This window comes from Lepidochelys kempii, chromosome 11 (genome assembly GCF_965140265.1).
Source record: "Lepidochelys kempii isolate rLepKem1 chromosome 11, rLepKem1.hap2, whole genome shotgun sequence".
In the NCBI taxonomy this organism is placed as follows: Eukaryota; Metazoa; Chordata; order Testudines; family Cheloniidae; genus Lepidochelys; species Lepidochelys kempii.
Genome location: NC_133266.1, coordinates 32588748 through 32606872, shown reverse-complemented (window position 1 = coordinate 32606872; position 18125 = coordinate 32588748). Strand labels below are relative to the sequence as shown.

Sequence of the window (18125 nt, the reverse complement as noted above, 5' to 3'; positions counted from 1 at the left end):
ATTAGCTGAAGTGCTACCAACTAAACATTATTAGTATCATAAATTAAGAACAATTACGTTCCATAGCAGGTTATGCCGTTAATTTTTGTAGTTGCTCAAAACCCAGTTTGGGTAATCTGGTCTGGCATCAAATGGTGGTAGGAAGCTTTTAACATTTAAATATGGCATCTTCACAAAACAGTATGGAGCCAAATATATCCCAGAAAAGTAAAATATGGATCATTGTGCTCGGTGAGCCGAATAGCATGTTACAGATTTTTGTAATTCATTGATCTTGTGTAGTGAACAGCTGCAAAGTGCATCATTCCTTGCATAAATAGTAAATAATCTTGATTTTTTTTTTAAAGAATTCTACTTTTCAGGTACAGGTGTCTGTATTTCAAATCTATGTGTAGAATATATGCTGTTCATGTTGTTACTAAATGTGATGGCTTATTTAAATATGTTAAAATTATGGTGATTTTGGGGAGTTAGTAAAACAATTATTTTCATTCATGTCATAGTTTTACACTATGGCCACATTTAACCATTAAATACAAGGGTAATATATATTTTATATATAAAATCTCTGCATTAACAGGTAGGTAAACACTGATCTAGTTGTAAAAGTTTCTACATGGTTTATGTACTAAGTAATATTCAATTTTTATTAGATGTGTTACTTCAATTTTCCATAGAAATAAACCTCCTTTGTCTCTTTAGCATCACTGATTTTTCTTTCAAAGGTACATTAACAATGCTGATGGAACCTGTGCAATTAGCTTCTACATTTAACAAAAATAAATGTGATAAAATGAAAAGTGCTGCATCTATAGTGTTACAGCAATATTGTATAATATTGTATTATTTGAAGCAATAAAACCTGAAGGAGGACAAAATATTGAAAGGTCGAGAAAAATGAGAGAGAGAGAGAACAAATGATGCAAAAAGAAAATGACACTGAGGTCTTGGTTTAATACATATGTATTCCAGGTTGATGGCTGATTTCATTAGCAAATCTCATTGTTATGCAATGTCTGTTCTTCTGCAGTAAAATTAATATTGTATTCTCACAGGCTGTGTGTGTGTGTCTATTTTATGTTGATAGATAAATGAAAGGATATACATTTATAGTTTTCTTCAGTCTTTTGTATCTTTTCTAAAAAAATATTCATGGCCTTCAACATTTCTTTTTTGTTCTTAAACCTTTCAAGGTATATCTAGAGTTGTATATTAAAGGTATCTTGTTAACACAAAATATCTATAAAATGTTCCCCTAGCTTTTATGGTGAGAGATCTAATTTATTAAATAAACCCCTTCCTGTGTTCTGGAAGGAAAATATAGATTGCAAACCTTCCGAAGGCCATCAGTTCGAGAAAATAAATCATGTTTAATGCTAAACTATATTATAAAGAGCGAATGCTAGGCTGTTAAAGTATTTTTTTTGTAGATACTTTATATAGCTGATTCACTAGCTGATTCCCACTAGCTAGTAAAAAAAAATCCCCAAATAAGTGTGTACATAGACAAGTTTGAATAGTTTTCAAGCTCTAATAAATGAGAAAATACTGGAAAATGTTTAATTGAAAATCCAGATATTAAATAGTTTATCCTAATGTGACTTGAATTTATTTATAAAATGCTAAATTCAGAAATGTAAGACAGTTGGAGGCTAAATGGCTTAAGGAACTAATACAACAAGGAGTCTGGTGGTACCTTAAAGACTAACAGATTTATTTGAGCATAAGCTTTAGCCCATATCTGGTAGTGGTGGAAAGTTTTGATGGACAAAGACCCCAAATGAGGAGGACACAAATTATTCATGTAAGAAAGTTAAAATGCTGTGGGATTTCTCTCTTTAATGTAATATTATTTTTTCTTCGAGTAGATACAGACATGTATTCCAAGCAGGTTGTGAGTGTTGGAGCCAGAGACTTTTGCTTAGCTGTACCCATAGAGAGGCAGTGCTTGCACCTCATGCTTGTAACCCGTTTCCTGGCTATATGAGGCAACGCTGCCCTGACCCCACATTAGTTCCTTCTCACCGCCCATCAGCTGAAGTTGGAGCTCTGTGTGGTTGTCATTTCACAACCTCACAATTCATCGTCCTAGCCTAATTTTAGTGTACATAGTTAATAGTTTAGTTAGTGTTAGAGTAATAGTATAGTGGTAGTGCTCCCCAGTGATGCCCTCACCAGGGTTCAAGCATTGTCCTTTGTGTGGAGTGGTGATTTCCAATAATGACCCCCACATGAGGTTCTTGCTCTGTCTTGGCGAAGCCCACCTTAAAGAGAGCTGTTCCATTTTAAGATTTTTCAAAAAGAGGACTCCGGTGGCACTGGATCTTCGCCTCAGGCAGCACCTGCTTGAACAGGCCATCAGGACTGACCTGGTACTGAGGCCTTCCTCGGGCCACAGATCGCCCTCCAGCTTGGAAAATGCTACTGCCTCCCATTCTGGGGCAGGAGCTTCCCCAAGAGACGCAGGAGTCGTTCTCTGTCATCGGTGCCAAATATGAGGTCTCAGAAGACCAATCGCGAGTGCTCCAGGTCCTGGGGTGACTCTTCTGCCTCCCCTAAGAAAAGCGCAGACCAGCACCAGGAAGGCTCTGGCATGCGGGATGGTGCAGGTGCCTCTGACCCTCCCTCAGTATAAGGTAGGGAGGGCAGACACCTATACCATCAACTCCAGTTCCGGCCTCTAGGCGTCCGTTGAGTCTAGTACCTACAGGAAGAATGCCGGTACCAGCAGTATCTATGACATCAGTGTACCAGGCTGTGTTGGACCTACTCTGGCTTTTGGTCCCATCTTTGCCGCCGGCCCGACTCCAGTTTGTGTTGTCCACTTCCCTCAGGGCAAGTGGGGGAAGCCCTAGCACTTTATCTGCCCTTTCTCCAGGACCTCAGTCTGGCAGAAGTCAGCCAGAAGCTCCTCCTGCTCTGCTGCCCTGCCCAGCACTGCTCTAGCCCTGGTGCTCCTAGGCAGACAATCCTTCTCCCTAGCAGGCCAGGGAGAGACTGTCCTCTGCTCTGTGGAGCAGCCCTTTATATATGGCCCCCTCTGGCCCTGATTGGCTGCTGCAACAAGCCACCTCCCGATTGGCTCACTTAGTGAGCCCTCTTCTAATTGTAGGGTTCTGCATAGGCTCCCTCTGGCCTGCTTTAACCCTTCCTCTTCCTGGTGTGGGGCAACCGCTCCACTACACTGGCCCTTCCTCGGCACCGATGCAATCGACGCCGCTGATGGTTCCATGGAGGTTGTTGCTGTGCCCAACGTTGAGGCACTCAGGCACTCCAGTACCAATATTTGTACTGGGACTGACTTTGCCTGTGGCACTGGCATTTTTGGCACTGGTGGTGCCAACTATATCAGGAGTGCCGATTCCAGCCTTGTTTTGGGACACGGATGAGTCGAATTGCCTGCTCTCTCCCTCTAGAGTCACTCCTCCTATGTCTCCCAGGTCCTGGGACTCCCCTATTTCAGAATTGGGATCCTTGTCCTCCTGCTCTACTTCATCAGAGGAGGTCTGAAGCCAGTGGTAGACCTGAAGGGCTACCAGGATTGGCATGCGCCCTGAGGCCCTTATGGAGACCCATGGACCATCTCCTACTGGCCACCAATGCCTTACCCATACCAATGCTCCCCTTGGGTTTGCTGGGAAACTCCTTCCTCCTGGAGGTCTTGCTCATCATCCAGTTCAAAGCGAGATCACCTGTTTGTGTAGCATTGGTGGCTGCAGATCACCCACAAGTCCAGATGCCTGAGGTTCCCCTTCCTGTGGAGCTCCTGAAATTTCCCCATCCAGAGATGCTGCCTTAGGAGCAGGACTTGCCTTTAGCCCAGCCAACAGCCTCATCCTTGTCCCTGGATGAAGCAGTGCTGCCTGGTTCATCCTCCCTTTCCATCCTGGAGGAGTTTAAGGCATACCAGGACCTTTTATGTTGAGTGGCCTTGTCTCTCGTGTTCAAGAGGATTTTCTCCAGAAGAATACCCATAAACTTGTGGACATTCATCCCTGGAAGGGTGGCCCTTCCAATTAATGAGGCACTCCTCAAACCTTTGAGAGCTCTTTGGGTATGCCGGCTTTGGTACCGCTGATGGCCAAGGTCTTGTAGAAATGCTATGTTGTGCCTGTGGAGAGATACAAGGGGTTCTATTCCTATCCAGCCCTGAAATTCTTGGTGGTCATGGTGGTGAATGTTGGAGGCTGGCAGGGCAAGTTCAAGTCCACCCTAAGGACAGAGACTCTAAGTGCGTGGACCTTTTGGATAGAAAGATATACACCTCCTCTTCACTACAGGATTGTGAGGATTGTGAACCAGCAAGCTTTGTTGGCAAGATATGACTTCCTCAGTTAGTTGGCTGTGGCCAAATTTGAGGAGCAGTTGTACAAGGCTTCCCGTGATGAATTTTGGGTGTTTGTCGCTGAGGGCTGCTGGGTAGCTATAACATCTCTGCAGCCTGCCCTTGATGTGGCGGATACTTCAGCCAGGACGATGGCATTGGCAGTTGCTATAAGGGAGGGCTTCCTGGCTCCAGAACTCGGTGATCACGCTGGATATCCAGCAAGCAATTTAGGACCTGTGTTTTGATGATTGAACCTTGCTTTCGGTCAAGACTGATGAAACCCTGCATTCCTTCAAGGATTCAAAGGCTATATTAAGGTCTCTGGGGGCGTACACGCCAGCCACACAGAGATGCCACTACGGGGCGCAACAATAACAGTCATACAGGCTGCAGCATCCTTTTTGTGCAGCTTTTTCCTCCGAGACAGTGAGACTATCCCAGGAAGAGGGACAAGTCCCATAAGAGAAAGCACTCGGGTTCATGGCCTGGCCTGTCTGCACCCCCTCCCTGGGTGCCTGCTAAGCACCTGTTTTGGCTCGGTGGTCCAGAGCATTGTTCCCCTTTTTTCTTCCTCCCTTGTCATATGCCTGTTCCTTTGGGGACATGCTAGCCCACTTTTACATTGCCTGGGTCTCGATTACCTTCTGCAACTAGGTCCTAAACGCTGTCAGATAGGGCTATGCCATCCAGTTCCTCTCCATGCCCCCTCTCCAGCCCCTCTCTTTCCCCGTCCCTCTTCACGGACCCCTCTCAGGAGGCTGCTCTTTGAGCAGGTCAGCTCTCTGCTAATGTTGTGAGCATTGGAGGAGGTTTTGTGAGAACACTGGGATCGTGGGTATTTCCTGATACCAAAATCCTTGGATGGGATGAGCCCCATCCTTGACCTCCATGGATTCAACAAATAAATGAAATAGAGTGACCATACAGAAGCTCATATATCAGCTATAATCCTTGCTTTGTTTCAAAACAACTGCTCTGGATCTTCAGGACACTTACTTTCATATGGCCATCCTTCCGAGCCACAGGACGTTTCTTCATTTCCTGATAGGAGACTGACACTTTCGGTGCACGGTTCTCCCATTCGGCATCTCTCCTGAGTCTTCACTGAATGTATGGCAGCAGTCATGGCATACCTCAGGAGGAAATGAATCCATACCTTCCCCACCTCAACGACTGGTTGCTGAGTCCAGAGAGGAGATTCTCGCTCACATCGACACCATGCTATATTTACTCCATCATTTAGAACTCATTCTAAACACTATGAAGTTGACCTTGGCTCCCACTCAGTAAATAGAGTTCATTGGGCCCCTGTTAGATTCCACAATGTCGAAAGTGTTCCTGCTGACTGACCGCTTCCAGGTGATTCAACAGCTGTGTCTTAGTCTGCAATCACAACCATACATGACAGTCGACGTGTGTCTGAGCCCATTGCGCCATGTCTCCGCTTGCACCCAGGTGGTCCATCTCACCAGGTTTCATCTTCACCCTCTTCGAATGTGGCTCAAGATGGTTTACTGCCCTGCCCTGCATTCTCTGGACTGATTGGTTCTCCTTCGTCTATCAGTCCTGGAGTTCCTGTGCTGGTGGGAGTCCCTATGCAATGTGTACCTTTGCTCAGCCCTTTCCGACCAAGTCAGTGGTTACTGAGATGTCCCTTCTTGGTTGGGCGGGGCACATCTGGACTCACTGAGTGACTCTCTGGTGAGAACAGGAGGCCTTGCTCCACATCAGTGTGCTGAAGCTTTGGGCCATCTATGTGTGTCATGCCTTTCGGGAACATATCAGACATTCACTGGTTCACATACTCACTGACAATACCACTGTGATGTACAATGTGAACAAACAAAGGGGAGCCCACTCCAGATCATTCTGCCTCAAGGTGATCAACCGGTGGCAGTTCAGCATCAAAGAAGACCTTACCCTTATAGCTGTCCTCTTACTGCCTCGTGGATCATCTCTACAGGTTTTTCTCCCCAAGTCAGGAATGGTCCCTGAAAGTGGAGGTCCTTAGAATAGTTTTAGCAGTGTGGGGCATCCCCATGATCGACCTCTTCTCAATGAGGGAAAACAGGAAGTATTGCCTATTCTGCTCTCAGGAGATGCTCAGCCTGGGCTTCCTCTCTGATGCTTTCCCTTGATTCTGCTGTATACATTCTTTTCTGTCCTGATCATTCCTCAACTTACCACCAAACTCAAGGCGGATCGAGCCTGGCTCATCCCGATTGCCCCAGCGTGGCCGAGGCAGTGCTGATTCTCAGACACGTTCTGTCAGTTCAATCTCCCATCTTATTTCTCCTTTCTGACCTTATCACACAGGACTGTGGCTGCACCATGCATCTGGTGATCAGCTCTCTGTACATTACAGTGTAGGTGAATAGCATTGCTCACAGGCTGACCAACAGGTCCTACTTAACAGTAGGAAGCCTTTGACTAGAATGACCTACTTGGCAAAGTGGAAGAGGTTTTCAGTGTGGTTCTTGGCTCATGGGACCCATCTAGCAGGGTCTTCCATCCAGGACATCTTGGAGTACCTGCTTCACCTTCAGAAATCAGACTTAGTACTCAGTTCTCTGAGAGTGCATTTGGCAGCAGTATCGACATTTCATCCACATATCCAAGGGAAATTGAATTTCTCCAATTCCCTGGGCGACGAGAAAGGACTTCTTCACCTGCATCCTCCAGTCTAAGAGCTGGTCCACCTGTGGGACCTGAACACCATTTTAACAGCTCTAATGGGGCCTCCATTTGAGCTTCTTCCTTCCTGTCTGCTGCCCCTTTGTGATGCACTAGATCTCAAAGTAGCACCTTGTAATCCCCATATTCATCATTTGTATGTGGTTGTGATATTTCAAATGGTATCTTACGTGTAAGATACCATATGAAAGGTCATGATCTGCTGAAACGCATTGTTCTGTCAAAACATACATATAATCATTAGTGTATGAAGTGATGAGACTTTTGCTATATGGTTAGGGTTGCCAACCCACATGGTTTCCTCGGGAGTCTCCCAGAATTGGGTTCTATCTCCCGGAGGCTACTGAAGCCAAAACGGGAGATGTTAGACCGCTAAAAGTCCAGCAGCGCAGCAGGCTAAGACAAGCTCCCTGCCTGCCCTGGCTCCCCGCTGCTCCCGGAAGTAGCCAGCATGTTCCTGTGGCCTTTGGGAGGGGAACAGGGGGTCTCTGTGCGCTGTCGCTGCCCCAAGTGCTAACTCCGCAGCTCCCATTGGCTGGGAGCTGTGGCCAATGGGAGCTGTGGGGTCGGTGCCTGCAAGCAAGAGGGGGCTCCAGGGGCTGCAGGGACCTTCCAGGCACTTCCAGGAGCAGTGTGGGGTCAGGGCAGGCAGGGAGCCTGCCTTAGCCCTGCTGTGCCTCTGACCGGAAGCTGCCCAAGGTAAGCACTGCCTGGCTGGAGCCCGCATCCCTCTCCCCTTCCTCCACCACAATTTCCTGCCCCAGCCCTGAGCCCCCTCTTAGAACCAGTACTCCAAACCCCCTCCAGCACCCAGACTCCCTCCCAGAGCTTGCACCCCAAACCCCTGCCCAAGCTCAACTGAGAGCCACCTCCCACACTCTGAACCCATTGGACCCAGCCCAGAGCCCACACCCCCTCTCGCGACCGAACTCCCTGCTCCAGCCCAGTGAAAGTGGGTGAGGGTGTGGGGAGAGCGAGCAATGGTGGGAGGGGGGAATGGAGTGAGTGGGATGGGGCCTCAGAGAAGGGGTGGAGTGGAGTGGAGGCGGAGCCTTGGGGCAGGGGGCAAGACAAGGGTGCTTGTGTTTGTGTGACTAGACAGTAGGCAACCCAGTATGTGGTTGTTATTGAAATATGCTGTGAGTCTGGGAGATGCCCACTGCTAGTTCTCCAGTGACAACAAAGGTGGTGACCCACACCCAAATGGGTGTTAAGCTACTATCACGAGCCATTGACTGACAAGAGAATTGTAAACAAGAGATTTACAATTTTGTAAGAAATAGTTGCACAAGCACTACACAGTGAGGATTGTTCAACTATATGACTTAGCAAGGCCCACCAGGACATGCCTGGGTCAGTATCTTCTCTGAATTGAGAGTATAAAAATAAGGGATAGTGGCACTAGGCGATCACCTCTCTCCTCCCCCCACCTATGCTGAAGGCAACAAGAATTCTGGGAAGACAGAGACATAAAACTGAGGAGATTGGTCTCACGCTGAGAAGGAAATTCATAGACTGTGTATTAAGAACTGTGACCTCCTGCAACATCCAGATTTGAATCAAAGCCATTTGATTCAAATCTTGCTTAGTCTGGGAGTTTAGGATTTAGGATGCGTGTTTATTTTTTATTTTCTTAGGTAACTGTCTCTGACCTTTATGCCTTCCACTTATAATCAGCTAAAATCTATCTTTCTGTAGTTAAACTTATTTTAATCTTTTATCCTTACCAGTGTGTTTGTCTAAACTGCTTAGGGAATCTGCTTAGATTACAAAGGCTGGTGCATGGCCACTATCCTTCAACGAAGTGGCGAACTAATTAATGAGCTTGCATTGTTCAAGAAACAGTCTTGAGCAGTGTAAGATGGTACACTTCTGGGGTACAAGGCTGGGGGGATTTGCTGGGGTCTCCCTCTGTATAGTTAATGAGTGGCTTGGAGAGCTTTTATGCAACTTAGCTGGGTTTGTCTCTGCATGTTGTTAGTTGAGTAATAACAGCCCCTGGAGAGGTTTGCTGCTTGTCACTAGAAAAGCATTGTGAGAGACAGCCCAGGCTGGAAAGTTAAGGGGGCACAGAGGTCCCACAGTCCAGGTCATACCCTGGGGTCCTGTCACACCCTTCCATCTCAGAAGACTATATTTTTTATAACCATTATTTCTGCTAGGAGGGTGTGTGAGTTGCCGGGCCTCCTTACACACAGTTCTCCAGGGACAAGATTATGCTCCGGCCACACCTTGTATCCAAGATGGTCTCTCAGTTTGATTTGAACCAGAGAGTATATTTGTCTATATTTTCCCCTTATCTGCATTCCTCACCAGAGGAACAATGCCTCCTTACATTAGATGCTGTCAAAGCTTTTATCTGAGGAGGACTGAACAGTTTCGTGCTTTGCCTTGCCTGTTCATATCATATGTGGACCCCATGAAGGGATAGGCGGTCTCTGAGCAGACCATCTCTTGAGGGATAACATCTTGCATCAAGACTGAATATGATATAGCATTGGCTATGGCTCCTCACCAGTTATGGACACAGGCAATGTCGGTGGCATTCCTTAATGACATTTCCATATTGGGCATTTGTAGGGTTGTAGGGTTGTCTATACATACATATACGGACTATTACGGGATAACCGCTTCTTCCAGAGCGGATGCTAATGTCAGAAGAGTGTCCTGCAATCTTACTCAGGTAGACTGAGCCCTGCCTGGGGATGTGGCTACTGCTCGGTAATCACACACTTGGAATACACACGTTTGCATTTACTTGAAGAAGGAACAGTTACTTACTGTAACTGTTGTTCTTCAAGATGTGATGCAGATGTGTATTCCATGGCCCACCTTGTCCCCTCTGCATCGGAGTCTTCCCATGGACATTTGGTGCAAAAGAACTGAGGGGAATTGGGGCGGAACCACCTCATATAGCCAGGGGTAGGGCTACGGGCATGAGGCCTGAGCGCCACCCCTCTACAGGTACTGCTAGGCAGAAGTGTCTGCTTCTAGTATGCACACTTCTACTTGGAGTACACATCTACATCACATCTTGAAGAACCACAGTTAAAGAAAGTTACCATTTCTTTCTACGGCCTTGGTTTCATAATTCTTTATTTCATATATAAATACATTTTCAGCTATAAAAAATGTGGGGATACCAAATTTGTGTGGAAAGTAGGTAGTTTTGAGACTAAAATCAGTGACATTCCTTCAAAATGAGGGATGTTTGAGCAGTTGGGGATTGGGATACAGTGACAGGGCAGGAGTTTGCACTATTACTACATGATGGAAAAAACAAAGAAATTCAGCCTCCAGAACACTCATTCTGATACCTTTAGTAAGTGCAGAATTAATTAAATTTACAAAGAAAAAACTTTGAGGACAATTTGCAGACATAGTGGGCAATAAATGTATAATTTTTAGTGGCTCTTGCTAATTAGTACTTGCAATATTTCACTTGCATCTTTTGATTCAAGATATTACGTTAGGATCCAATTAATATGTCACATGTTCAAGCATTCAGGTTAAAATTGGGGCTGGTTGTGGGGGAGGAATCTGTAAACGAAAACCAAAGAAATCATGAGTATAGCACCAGGCCCTGTGGCCACAATACACTGCCGAGGTTGCTTTAGAGGAAGAAGAGCAGAGGAGGATGCCGTATCTCCTTCCTGCCTCTTGCAGGAACCCCCGCTCCACCCTATGCCCTGGTAGGGCTAGGACTAAGACAGGTAGGGGGAATTCAGCTGCTACACAATTTCTGAACAGCCCTAAGAGGCTCCTTCTGAACTGGCATCAGCTGTTTGAAGCACTATGGAGAAAGGGGATTAGCTTGCTACATGTTTTTAAAGCAATGTCTTTTCCAAATATAGGGCCACATTCTGACACTCTTTACTCAAGTTGAATATTAGCTTACTCTCTGAATGGCCTCATGGTGGGAGCCCTCATGAAATAAAGTAGTACTCAGATGTCTTAAGCATGTTAGAATCTGGCCCAATGAGTAAGACTTCTCACTCGTTCCAGATTGCTTGGGAGGTGGGAATTGCACTTCATTGGAAAGGGAACAGCTGAAAGATTTGTCACTTACAAAGAAGTAAGATGCATTTGGGCTTTTTGGAAGAGGTGGTTGAGACTTTGGGTAGAGGAGAAGAATCTGCATCTCCACTTTCCCTTCTTCTGGTGGGCAGAGTTGGAAGTAACTTGAGATTTTAGGGGGCAGGGAACGTAGGAATGGTTTGAATTGCTGGTGCCTCACCCCAGCAAATTCTGATAGTATTCAGCTGGCCTGTTGGTCTCTCCTTGTCCATGAGTATCTGTCCATTCAGCTAACATAAATGGATATACATGTTAGCTGGGTATTCTTGCTCAGATCATTAGCAGTGAAAGATTTAACCACACTGATGTGAAACCATCAGCATTAACTTTCAGGTTTAACACATCATGGAGATGAATGGGGGAAGTTCACACTGATCAGAGCCATTTTTTCATGTTGTCTGTATACTTAGATGACTGCATCAGTTTCATTCAATTCGTATTCAGGAGGTTATATTCACAGCTATATCAGCTAGAAGATTTTTGTTTTGTTTTAAAGGAAAGTTTTATATTCTGGAGTGACATGTGGATTCTGCAGCAAATTTGGTGGCTAAGGAATTATGTAAAATGCAAAGCCCTGGCCATAGTGCCTTTCACTATTTGCAGTTTACTTGGAGATTGTAGCCATTCCTCTCTAATGTAGACTGCACAATAGAAATCCAACAGTCCATGACTTCTGTTACTTCTACCCTTCTCTGCTGCAGTGTACTCTACTCAGCGCCACCTCTGAAGGTCAACCTGAAATGTTCTTATTAGCACAGGACTGCTTGCCTTCTGAAAGTACAGATAAGAGTAAAAATATGCCTACAGTAGAACCTCAAAGTTACAAACACCTTGGGAATAGAGGTTGTTTGTACCTCTGAAATGTTCATAACCGTGAACGATACGTTATGGTTGTTCTTTCAAAAGTTTATAGCTGGAGATTGACTTAATACAGCTTTGAAACTTTACTAGGCAGAAGAAAAATGCTGCTTTTAATCATCTTAATTTAAATGAAACAAGCACAGAAACAGTTTCCTTACCTTGTCAGATCTTTTTTAAAATTTTCCAATATTTTAGCAGTTTTTGGGCCTCATGATACTTGAGCATTATACGATTAAGCAAGCGACTGACAAGTGTGAGGTGAGATGAGTCCCTAGAGGGCCTCTGGTGGTCAGAAGGGGCAGAAAATAACCCTTATTGCGTGTAATCTTGTTAACACTGGTATCTGGCTTGGAGTTGAGGGTGAGCTGGAAACATTTACCAAAGATGTATTCTATTTTGTTGTTGCCAGTATTATATATATATGTGTGTGTGTGTATCCTCCTTCATTTCATGTTCCATAGCAAAGACACACTTTACCTAATAATTATGTTTTGCAGTGTGGGTAATGTGTGTTGAGATGATCGAAGAAGAATTGTTCACCTCAATGGCTAATAATCTGAATAATAACTCTAGTACACATGTCCCAACCCATAAAAACCCTTAATTGTATATGACCTATTAAATTCATTGGGACTATTTTTGTGAGTAAGTATTTTTTGGATGAAAAGTTTCTAACGTTAAGGCCCTAACTCACTATCTCTTATGCTTATGGTGAAGTCAGAGGCAAACTCCCACTGATTTCACTATGAACTGTGTACTGCTTATGGAAAGGTGTTTTTTAAACTATTGTAAAGAGAGCTTTGCTGAGATTTTTCTCTAAGCACAAGGCTCTATTTCTGCTTGAAGATTTGTATTTTTTTAACCGTCTCTTTTGACAAGAATTGCTTTTTGTAAGCAAAAAGAAACAAACAAACCCAACAGATTCTAGCAATACAATTTTGATGTTTTGAAATCGTTTTTTTAAGGGAATGAGTTCTTTCTCTGCATTTTGTTATGACAATTATGGCCATACTAATGCATGAAATAATCTTTTATTAAAAATCTCAAGATAATCTTTTAAATCAACAGTGTAAAATATAAATATTTTACAAGAAGAATCCTCATTACTATTTTTGCTGATATTATTAGCATAGTTTTTGGAATGTTTTTAATTTATAAACTACATTTAATCATGGGGCCTGGTTTATTGGACAGGTGTCCCACTCACAAACCACCATCATACTTTTAGTACTGAGATGGTACCATTGTTGGCAGTCTTTGTAGAAACTCCAATAACTGAATGTGCACTCAAGCCTGGTCTATACTTTAAAGTTTTGCTAGCATAGCTATGTCAGTTAGGAATGCAAAAAAAACCACACTCCCTAACAGACATAGCTAGGCTGGTAAAAGCTATAGTGTTGACGCAGTTGTGCTGGCAAAAATGTCCTTTTGATGATACTGCTTATTTATTTGTGGAACTGGTATTAGCTACACTAGCAAAAGAACTCTTTTTCCAGTATAAGATGTGTCTTCACTGGAAAGGTTTGCCAATATAGCTATACCAGCAAACCTTTCTAGTGTAGACAAGGCCTCAGCCTAGGATATGCTCTCTAGGCTTGATCCAACCCTACCCCTGAAGTGAATAGGATTCATTCCATTTACTTTTATAGGTTTTGGATCAGGTCCTTGTTCTTAGAGGTGATTTTGAAATAGGGTTGGGGCACATTGACAATATAGTTAGTAGAGATTTGCATTGCCAATGCCCATTCTGTACCTGGATTTCATTCTCCAGATTTGTCAATTGGCTGCTTTCCTGTGGCTGCATGCTGAACTGTTTCTCAGAGAGGAAAGTTGATGTCCCTTTTGTCTGCTCCCCATGTTACTCTTGAGGGTAACAGGCTTCCTTTCCCATTGGTCACTGTTTCTGTGGGGTTTTACTCTTCATAGTGTCATGGCCCCCCGTCAACTCCTGAAGAAGGTCCATCAGGGAGAGCCTGATTGTAAACTGGATCTGTTTAACTTTTTTCTTCATTGGTGAATTCTATCAGGTAAATAGGGAAGAAATAGCCTTCTCCTGCTGATGTCAGTCCCCTCTGTGACTAAGATTTTTTGGGAGGAAAACAGTCTTAGGCAGTCAAAGGCATTCAGTGACCACTGCCTCCACTGGAGGCGAGGAGGGAAGAGTATCCAGTTGAAATATGAAGAAGTTGAGGAAATTGTTTTGGATTGGACATTAGTCTATCGCTTTCAGTTACAACAAAAATGTATTTTAGAGAAATTAAGTGCAGATTCTCCCACTTCTGGCACATTAGATATTTTTTTAAATATCTGGAGTAGAAGATTATATCTGTTGATCAAATTCTTCTCTACCAGAGGCTCTTGCACCCCCCCTTTTCAGCAGGTGAGGAGGTGTGGGAATTCTAGACACTTAAATAATATCACAACCTTCCAAGCTAATATCGGTGACAATTTTGATTTGTGTCCAGCTATCAAACCAACTAGCCTCTTGCTCTGTGCTGTGAAGGAGCCTGCAATTGAAATATTTATCCAACCATTGTTTTTTTATTTTTCTTTTAAACTGCACTTTAGATTTAATTTTTGGTTGCTTCTAAATAATATATTATGTAATATCTTTTTAGAAAGTTCTGTTGTTTATTTCCTTTCTCTTCTGTAAAGGGGATGAAAATTATAAGCCTCCAGATACAGCTGTTAGTAATTATTGCTCAGATTTCAGATTTTTCCAAGAATAACTTTTGTGATTGTTTTTATCATGTGTACTGATTCCTCATTCTAACAGAACTTCAGCAGCAGTTTATTGCATGTGTATATTTGAACTTCAGTTAACTTAAATGATTCTTATAGATTTAGCCATGCTTAAAAAAATCAGGTAGTACAGAATTGCCATTTATCCAGTATTAGAGAAAAAAAAAATCTGCATTTTGCTTCGAGTTGTTTTTATTTCTGATGCAGTTAAGTTGGAACAATTATACATTGTATTGTAACTAATTAGTTCACCTGGGTTGGTTTTGGTCACGTGAGTGTACTTGTTTACCAGTGATCTAAGTGCTCCACCTGTCTTTCAGTTTGTTTACCAGGAAATCAAGATGTGTAAACTGCAGGAAGCACTATTTGACCCTCTCCGACAGTATCTCATTACAATAATTGCTAATCTCTGAATAAGACAGCCATGTTTTGTGAGTAATACACACAGAGAGAGGTTGTGTTAGACAGATTTTAGATGTTTCCACAAATCTAGCATTGTAAATACTTGCTTGGATTATGTTTTCATGATACCTTTTGATAACAGACATCTGGTGACCTTTGGGGTCAGCAAAGCTAGAGCAAAATAGCATGTGTTCTTTCAGTCCTCTTAACTGAGAAAAAAAATACCACGGCTTGTTGTTTTGGAGTGCTGTTACTGCTCTGTAGCGAAAGGATAATGGCTACTTCCTGATTAAACCACTATCCACAGTAAGCTGTTAATGTTATATATCTACTCTCCTCTGAAGACAAGTGTTCAGTGTTCTTTTTTGTTTTCTGCTTTTTTCCAGAGAATTATCAATTTAAAATGTTTATAAATATTGGTTGAAGTGAGAGCCTACAGTTAGAGAGACTTTTCAGTTATTTTATTTTCAAGGATTATCTTTTTCTTTTTGAAGTAAGAAAGTTGCCTAGTGTTTTTTAATACTCCTTTGAAAAATGTTTTAATACAAACTTGTCTGAAATACATTTAGATGTTGAGTGTTTAACATTGAACTCTATTTAGCTGCAAATCTCTCAACTATTCTTAATTTCATGGACAATTCTGGTATATGTTCAAAGGAATAACCCTGATATTACAAACAATATATCTAAAGTATTTTTCAATACTGTTGAATAAATGCTGATAATTTGTAGTCTATTTATCCTGTATCATCTATTTTACATCTAGCATAGGTCTATCAGTTTGGGAATAAAGTATTATGTGGAATTTCTTGGTTAGATTTTATTTAGATCTCTATTTCTGTACTCATGATAGTTTAACTTAGCTATTTTTCCGTCAAGTAAATGCAGAATTGGCAATCTTATAGTAGAGAGCAGGCAGGAGTAACTCCTGCTGTTCTGTGCCTGGACCCATTTTTATATTACCCTCAAAACTTCATTTTGAGATTTAATACCATCAGAAGATGGGGTTCCAGGAGATTGAGGGTCAAATTCTACTCATTATACAGATACAAAAGAATCCACTGAAGTTGATAGTTACACACTTGTAACTGGAAGTATAATTTGTGCACAGTGTGCGCCATATACCCTCATAACATAACTGAGGCTGTATACCATACACAGTTAACCATTTTTCTCAGTTGTTTCACAGTGGGCAGGAAAGTTGCCAAATCAGGCTCCAGAAATAGGTGAGGACAATAGGATTGCACCAGTGTTCTTTGCTGCCATAGTGAACATTTGGCATCAATTCCTCTACAGTAGGCAGTTAAGTTAAAAACATGCTGGAGCGGATTTTTAAAATAAAATCAATATGGCTGTCTTAAAGTGCTGGAATTAAATATGATAGTAAGTTATTTGGGATAAAAAATTATAAAGAATTCTATTTAAAAACGCCAGAAAAAGAAGTAATCGGTGCAAGATAGGTTGACAACTAACTAATGGAATTTTCCTTAGTAAACATGATTAATATTTTCTGGAGAGTGTGTGTGTGTGCACGTTAGTTAGGGTTAAATTGCTTATATTAAGGAACATGTAAAGCAGATGGCATGTCTGACCAACCAGAGGTTGCCAACATAAGAAAACTCCCCTTTGCATTTAGCACTTCCTGGCCTAATTGTGTTGGGATTAAATGGGAACATTTGCTGGCACTCACTCCACAGTAATCCTTAGGATAGTCTAGATTGTATTTGACCATTGAGTGATCTCCTTTTGGTGAAAAACAGTGTGGCAGGGTGGGTAAGCTGTATCTGCCAGTGCCTGTGCAATGCCTGCCTCTTGGGGAGAGGAGTCATCTAACCTGTTATAAAATGAGGCTAATGGTGATCACCCAGTTTTGCAAAGTGCTGTGAAATCCTCTAAGGAAAGGCACTATGTAAGTGCTTGGTGGCATTATTTACTGTTTTCATTATTCAACTCTGATGCCAAGAAAATAACCACTAATCTTTAAACAAAACCTGCCATATTTTATGGAGTCATATTTCGAGAGTCTAGACTCTAGAGAAATTTATATTGAACATCACATGGCTGTGCAGTGTTTGAAATGTAGATGCAAGTTCTGAAGTAAATTTGTTCTTGTACCTTCTACACATGGATAGTTTGCTGCTTTCGTTCCATCCAGCAGGTGGAGACAAACTTCCCTTGTAAGATCTGTTTAGTTTTCTGTTTGCTTTCTAATCTCTTCTTTTTATGTGTATGTAAATAACGTTGAAATCAGTTGCAGATTTGCATGAGTTAGGATTGCTAGAATAGTATTCTGTTTCTTCTTTAACGTTTTTGTTTGTTTTCTAGCAGTGGAAATAGATAGCTATCATTGCACCAGTTGAACTGCTGTGCAGCTAGAGAGTATGGATTTGTTTTTCTGAAAACTCAAACCAGGTGAGAAGGGAGATTCTGCAGTTTGTTAGGCATCTAGTATATTCCTTTTAAGTGATGAATACAAGAACTTTACTTACAACGTAAGCTGTTTGAGACGGGAATCATTTTCGGTAGGTGTTTGTACAGCACCTAGCACAGTGGGGGTCCTGGTTCATGATTGCGGGTTCTAGATACTACCACCATACAGATTTTAAAAAAAAAAGTTATTGACCTGTTGATTGTGTTTTATGTTTTCCAATGAAATGGCTTTCCAGTGCCTTGAGATGGAGAGATTGACCACTCTTGGTTCCATGCACAAAGAGTAAGCAGGTTTTGTGTTGGGAGCTAGATGGGGGATGAGTTATACCCACCCTTAACCTTTGGGCAAGATGTAGAACAAGTTAGCAACAAACCCTTGCATAAGGTGTGTGTAAATGGATCTAATCAGTGGATGTGATTATAGAGCAGGGGTGGGAAAACTTTTGGCCTGAGGGCCACATCTGGTTATTGAAATTGTATGGCGGGCCATGAATGCCCACAAAATTTGGGGTTGGGGTGTGGGAGGGCTCTGGGGTGGGGCCAGAAATGAGGAGTTCAGGATGCGGGAGGGTGCTCCAGGCTGGGACCAAGG

General features: G+C 42.8%; 1 protein-coding gene across 7 annotated transcripts in view; it reads left to right on the top strand.

The window, feature by feature from the left end:
• The window catches only part of BAZ2B (bromodomain adjacent to zinc finger domain 2B), a 353401-nt gene that overhangs the window by 154451 nt on the left and 180825 nt on the right, over nucleotides 1-18125 (top strand). Inside the window, exon 1 of one of the 7 annotated variants that reach the window (XM_073305572.1) lies at nucleotides 15328-15409. The exons of the other annotated variants lie outside the window; for them this stretch is intronic. The gene's annotated coding sequence lies outside the window, so the exon portion shown is untranslated. Of the gene's footprint in view, nucleotides 1-15327; nucleotides 15410-18125 lie in introns of those variants that run through there. 7 annotated transcript variants of the gene reach the window in all.